This window comes from Tiliqua scincoides, chromosome 1 (assembly GCF_035046505.1).
Source record: "Tiliqua scincoides isolate rTilSci1 chromosome 1, rTilSci1.hap2, whole genome shotgun sequence".
Taxonomy (NCBI): domain Eukaryota; kingdom Metazoa; phylum Chordata; class Lepidosauria; order Squamata; family Scincidae; genus Tiliqua; species Tiliqua scincoides.
Window position 1 is genome coordinate 227,559,661 of NC_089821.1, and position 7,462 is coordinate 227,567,122.

Consider the following 7,462-nt stretch of genomic DNA (forward strand, 5'->3'; position numbering starts at 1 on the left):
GTAAGAGGCCTATGTCATGAGGAGAGATTCCTTTTCTGTATGTGTGAAGTCAGTTTGAATTTTAACTGCAGGCTCAGGGCCAGCTTATCCATGAGACCAACTGAAGCAATCTCCTCAGGCAGCAGATTTGTTGTGGGGGGTGGAGGGCTCCCACTTCTATCTACCTACTTTCCTCCACTACTTCTTCTTATACTCCCTGGACTGAAAAACAAAGAGGGTGACAGAGGGGGAGGAGAGTGCTAAGCTCAAATATTGAATACGGGGTGGGGTGGGGGGTGGAGCAGAGCCTGGCACATCAGGGGAATCATTTTGAATCTTGCCTTGAGTGTCTTGGGCCAGTTCCGTACAGGTGTCCCTCCAAAACCATTTTAAGTTTTGAAAAAAAAAGTGTGGGAAAAGCAGTTGCATTTGAAATTCCCTCCCAAATGGCCAACTGACAGTGAGAGGAGCTAAGCAATCCCAATGTATATACTATACATAAGGACAAGCTCATCCGAGCCATTCAGTATGAGGAGCTTGAGCTTACTGAACTGCTTGAGAGAGTGTGATTGCTACCCAAGAGTCCTTTGAAAATAAAACCAATTTTGTCAGAACTGCCTTATCTCTGCTTCAGTTCTGTCCCACATGCTGACGGTTTTAGGGTACCAGAGGGTGAGCCAGAGTTGGGGGTTCAGAATCCCTGAAAGGAGTGTTCCTAATCCCTCAAGTTCTTGTGGAAAGTGAGACCCTGGCATGCTAGGAACTGGTAGAAGCAGAGAGGTTGGCATTAGATATCTCGGGGTCCTGGGTTAGGAAAAGAACCACAGCATGAAAATAAATTTTGTGAATTCTGAGTAAGGCTCAGATTACATCTTTTAAGATTTTTCTGTTAACAAGTAAAACAATCACCTGTCAATGATCTACTCTGTCAATGACCTAAATGCAAAGCATTTGTTACAGATTTGAGGGAAACTTCCCAAATATGTAGTTTTGTCTGCCATGTCTGTAACAGAGTGCCATCTTATGCATGTCTACTGAAGTATGTCCTCTTGAATTCAGTGAGACTTACTCCTAGGTAAGTGGGTGTAGGTTTGCAGCTTTAATTACATATTAAGGAATTCGTCCACTTTGTATGTAATGCACTCAACTTGTTTTGAAAAATAGGTTATTCCAGAGGGATTTTGTTATGCAAAACTATATTTCCAAATAACAGTGTAAAGCAGGCATTTCTTGTTCAACTAGTTAGGCAGGAAACCTTCAAAGATATCAAGGAGCAGTGATCTTATGGATGCTACTAACTTTATTGGTGCTGCTACTTTATTTGAAAACATGATGAGCATGAGGATGAGTAGGGCCCATGAGAGGAGAGTAATTTGTACCTTGGCCCAGGGTCAAAAAGGGGGCCCAGGTGCCAAAGGAGGGAGGTCCAGAAATTTTCTGGATCTTATATTTTCTGATCTGACTCCCAAACTTGCGTGGGATACTAGAGTGAGACTCCTACAGAGTCAGGATGTCTGCCAGAGGTTGACTGGCAGTGCAGGAAAAGGAACTAGCATGGTTTCCACTATGATGAAAACCCTGCATTACCGAGTGTTCTTCTCTTGTTTGCTTCCTTGCCCTTTCTGAGGGGCTCCCTAACTGAAAATGTGCTGTTTCTGACACAGCTAAGGAAAGATGTGTACAGGTATTAGGGGGGTGTGGGGTGCTCAGAGTTCTTGGTTCTCAAACCCTAAAGCCCTCAAGTACCCTCTGCTTAGTAGTACTGCCACCACCCTGTAGGTGCCAGTGCCTCAGTCCAGGGACACTGAGACCCTCTAGGCTTAACTCTATCCCTTGCAGGCACTGAGCTCTTTCTCCAATTAAAGCTTCAGTCCTCAAGTTACTAGACCTCAATGAGCACTTGGTAGCTTGCTGAATGGCTAGGCAGGATTCTAAACCTTTGTGCCCAACAGACAATGAAACAACTTAGTAAAAGAGTTTAATTTATTAAGTACATAAGGTTACATAAGGCAGCAAATGCTAGAGGCATAAACATCTAGGAAACATTTCAGCAATAAAATAATAAAGCTAGCTGGCTATCTCTATTAATCCCTATCTCTCACCTGGGTCAGCTTCTCTTGTAGATCTTTTAGCTCCAGACTACCTGTGAGGCCAGGTGCCCATGGTGGACAATTGGAGCTCACAAGCATGCAGGATGTTGCACCCAAAAATTCAGTCCAAGAAGGAACACCACACCCCTTGGGGCACTCATTATTATACTTCTTATGCTAATAGTGCTGAGGTAACTTCTTACTTATTTAGACTGTCCAATCAGAAACTTTGACAGAACCTTCCCGAAGTGGGTCTGGTTGCAAGCCCCTCATAGTTCTTTACCCCTCCCAACTGGAGATCCATAGCTGCATTCCAATCAGCTTGATCAGGCGTCTCTCCGTCTACTAAGGTGTTAAACATTCCAAGTGGTTGTAATTCTTGTTTATTTACTCACATTCTTGCAGCTGGGAACTGCTAGCCACTTCTTTGTTACTGACTTAGTTTGGTTCAGGCTCCACATGCTAACCTAGGCCTAACATGTACATATTCATGACACAGGGTCAGTGCCATGATTAAGACGATTAGGCAGCTAGGGTGCAGACTTCAGGGGGCACAGGACTGACCTTTGAGGGGCACAGTTTTATACAGATTAGTTTTTTAACTCATGTAGAAATGTAACAGAAATAAATGCACTAAAATATTTTTAAATTAAGATCTATATCACAACATACACAAAACACGTAACTTTTGTGAATTCACTAGATAAGTCAATGATATTGGGAAATGGTAGTGGAACAAGAAAAAGGGGCAGGCAAAGAATGCGCTAGGACAAATACAAAGATGAATGTCCAACAATTGAAAGAAGCTATGCTTGACAGGATAGCATGGAGAGCTCTCACCTAGAAAGTTGCCAAGAGTTGGACATGACTGAATGGAACACACACTCACAGGTGCATCCCCTGATAAAATTCCTCTCAAAGGCCCTGAGGATGAGGATAGATAGCCCATGACCATTTGGCTTTATAATGTGCTTTTTAAAAAGGTTACAGAACTCAAACTAACTGTTACCTGATTCTGTGTTTAAAGCCATATCCAGTATGGGGATATGGCTGAAGGAGACATCTTTCTTTTAAGGAGGCTGAATGGCTCGGAGAGCAAGTGGGAGGGGGTGCTTATGGTCAGAAACCTGTACTTACTCATGATTTTCCTCTAGCTAGGCCACTCTAAGTATGTGGATTGCAGTTCTATTAAGTTTGGGGGCAAAGGTCTAGCATCCTTCCAGCCCTGATGCTTATACAACATTGTTCATTACAGTCAGTCTGCATCTGGCAATGAGGCTTGTGTTCCAGAATTGGCCGAAAAGCTAACATCATGTATGCTTGAAATTGCCTTGAAAATTCCTGAGAAGGCATGCTGTCTCTTTTACAGTGATGAGACATGGCAGGAACTGAGACCAAACAGCTTCACTTTCAGATCCCAGGTTCCCTCTGAGGCATGTATTTAGTAATGGTGGAATGGAATCTCCTGCTCTGTTTGAACTGTGGGTTTTTTGTTTGCTAATCCCATGAAGTTGAATTAGTGTAAGTCTATGGCACGCAACATGTAGGCTGACTGTACTTCCTTCCCCGCCTTGCCACCTCCCCTTAGGCTGATCTTAGATGGTGTTCTACTTAGTGTGAGACTTATGTTCTCAAGCAAATTAGACAAATGGGGAATTCCTATTACTTTTGCATAAAGAGTGCACTGGTAACGCACACACATGCAGAAACATGTAGATTTAAGCATCCAATAAAGTAAGACTCTAAAAACAAGGTCATCCATGACTGTCGGGAAGGTCATACATGGCTGTGTCTAGGTAACCTCTATGTCTAGAGGTGTTAACCATCCTCTAGATTCTTGTTGATAAAGGGCAGCTATTCCTAACTTATATTTTGGTGACTTGTTAGGTCTTTAGAAGCTCTTACCTATGGAAGCATATTTACCATCAAATGTTGAGGAATGTTTCTCCTGCCACAATGTCTTCTGCTTTTCATTTTGGTTCTGCTTGGGCTGGAGCAGTGGTGTACCTAGGTGGGGAGGGGATCCATGGGTGCAAGTACTCCCAGGCAGCATGGCTGGAGGAGGTGTCCCCTAGCTGTGCTGCCTGGGGGCCACCTGCACCCATTGCCACCCTGTCTGGAGGTGTTCGAAGGGCCAGGGAGGCTGCGCGTGGCCTCCCTGACCATCAGAAGGCCTTCTAAGGCCCCCAGTGGCCCTTAAAACATCACTTCCAGTTTCTGGCCTCCAGGCACAATGAATGGGTCCTAGCCCCAGCCAGCAAGGGACCAGGATCTCACTTCAGGTGTTCAAATCGGTGAAGTCTGAGATTATGGCAGTGGATATCTACCAATTATCTCCCTCCCTCAGGCTTCAGCTGCTGAGCTAGTAAATTAATAGAAAGCAGGAACGGGATATACTGGGCACTACCCGCTAAGTGCTACTCCTCTTGGTCAGCATCTGGCTTTCCTAGCTTAGTGGGGGGTACAGTACCCCAATACCCACTATATGAGTGTTGGCAATTTCTTTTTGGTTTTTTGGTTTGGGGAGAACCTGTTTCTTCCCAAAAGTAGAAAGTGTATAGTTTGGCAGCAAACAGCTAAAGTCACTATTTTTTTAAAAACATTTTTATACCACCCTTCCTCCAAAGAGCTCAGGGCGGTGTACACAGCTGCTGCCCTTGTCCTCACAACAACCCTGTGAGGTAGGTGAGGCTGAGAGGGGATTTGAACCTGAATCTTCTAAGTCCACCTCCCAAACCACTAAGCTACCCTGGTGCTCTCTCTAGAGTTAAAACCAAAAGATCTTTGTTTTTATCTCTTGGGATAAATAGGAGGTTGATGGTGATGTTATATCGTGAGATAAGGGTATTACCCAGTATACACTCTTGTGTGGGTGCAAAACAGCATTAGAACATTCTAGAACCTCCTAGAAGCTGGATTTGGGAAAGTGCCATTCCAAAACCCATCAGGAGCCATCCTAGTCTTCCTGAGGGTGCCACCTTGCCTGGCTCAGGATTCCAGGTGGCAAGCATAATGGAGGAGAAATGTCTACAGAAGGAGTGAAAGGCAACAGTAGAACTGGGGAGGAAAAAGTTGACAGCTGAAAGAGAAGAGCAGGAAAAGCACTCTCAGCTGAAGGAGCAGAAATTCTGCCTTGCCCACCAAGCCAAGATGGAGCATATCCGGCAATGACATGTTCCTTTTCCAAACACACCTACATTCCAGCTGTAGACTCAACTGTTCCCTGAGCTTTGCATGGGGGATGATGTGGAGACTTCTCTGGCCAATTTTTTAGCATGGCTGTATAGACTGCAGCATCCCTGAGGAAGATGACTTGAAACCTCAGAGACTTCATCTTGGCAGTATCATTGCAATTAGCTGAACCCATTGAAGAGGGGATAAAGAGTTGGCCCAAGTGGAATGACAGTGCAGACAGAACCAGGGCAACCAGAGTCCCTATTGAGAAAGCAGTTCACTGCCACAAGGCCTCAGTGTGTCTCCCAAACAAGTGCCATCAAGATGGAAGGAATCTTGGAGAAAGACTTCATCAGTACCTTGCACACTCACTCCACAGGCATCCAATAGGACTGATAAAGAAACAGCTGTCCAAAGGAGGTGCTTATTCTGAGCTAGAGTCACTATCCTAGCTACCAGTAAGAGGGTCATTCCTGGTTGCAATCTCTGCAGCAGCTACCCCTGTGTTACAAATGATGTCCTAGTCTCTGCAGGGCCTCTCCCACAAGCATCAATTCCCTGTGGTGGTGAATGGGGAGAAGGCACAATTTCTGGTGCCACATTCATCTCACTTCCTGGCAGCCTTATGAAAGTGTCAGCTCTTGCTTGGGGAAGTGTTTAACAGTCAGCCTTATGAGTGTGGGATCATCTCTGTCCAAAGGTAGAGGCGTGATTAAAGTTCACCAGCAAGGAAGGAAAATGGGTGCTTGCCATGCACACAAATAGTCCTGCCCCTGCCATCTTGGGTGCTGATATCTGCACTTTTGTGGGCCAGCTGAGGGCAGTGGCTACTCAGATGCCTAGTGGCTGCTGGGGGGAGGTTCCTCACTGCAGTGACCCAGATGGAATTGAATCCCCTATTCAAATGAAGCCTGTCCCCAAAGAAGTTGTGTCTCTCCTTCTGGTCTCTCCCATCTATTACAGGAACCAGATGCACAGGCTACTGAAATTGAGGCTACACAATGGCATGTGACCAAGTGAGGAGATCTAGGGAAGTTTTGGAACCACAAGCACAATCCTATGAGAATTTCCCAATGGAATTCCTTCCACGTAATTTCCCGTGTCTTCCACTAGAGGGCAGCTTGAAAATCAGTTTGCCATTTTATGTTAACGGAGGTAGAGTCCTTCATTCATGCTCTTGTGTCTACCATGTTTTGCACCAAGAAACTGTAACTGTACCTTCACAATGCTCGATTCCTTTTTAGTTCTGTATGTGTCAGTTGTAAACTGTTATGTGCCTGTAAACAGCAAAGTCTTGCTGCTCCACATTTTCTGTCTGTACCTTATATCCTCGTGATCGTAAATCTGCAACCTCTGAATAAAAGTATTGTGCCTTTTAAATCTATTCTGAATGGAGATAGCCTATGGAACGGCTTGCTACATGCCTGCTATTTTGAAATGTTTATTTCTCTTGCTTTGAAGAGCTATGAAGCTATGCTATCTATGTATGTAGATATCAGTATTTGAAGCCAGCCTGAGCTGTTCCCCCTACCTAAGCTGTGATCTAAGTAGGGGAATGTGATGAAAACCCTGTCTCTCCCCTGCCCCATTTTTGCCAATTCTTCCTTTAATTTTGTAAATTTTTAGCCCTCCAGAGGAAGTCTTTCCACGTATTTTCCCTTGACCTCCACCAGCATTTGGAATGCTGTGGCATCCCAATGAGACTGCCTGGCACCCTAGGTGCAAAAGCCATTACCCTGGGATACTCCGTGAGGTTCTTTGAAACAACTTTCCCAAAAAGCCACAAGTGCAGAGTGTGGATTAATCTGCCTGGAACCCATTGAAAACAATAACTCCTAGTCAGCCCTCCTGCATGTGCCCACTGACTGGACAGCCAAGCGCACCTGTCTAAGTAAAGGGGTGGGCTCAAGTGGTTTCCTGTCATTCAGTCAGGTACTCTTCACAAGCCTACTGGTTGCACTTCTTTCTGTCCTTCTCCATTTTATTTAATTTCTCTTTCTTTTAGGGTTTTAAAAAAACTGGTCATGTTTTCACTCCTTGCCTGACTCTCCATAGTCACTGGTTATTGTGTGGATTATCTCAACTCTACAACCACTTGGGTTCCCTATGCAATTTGGTTTTGAATGAGAACTACAAGGTTCTCTGAAGAGGAGGAGACTTTCTCAGATGGCCACCCCACCAGCCTGGGATGTTGGCAGTGGATATCTATCAATCTCCCC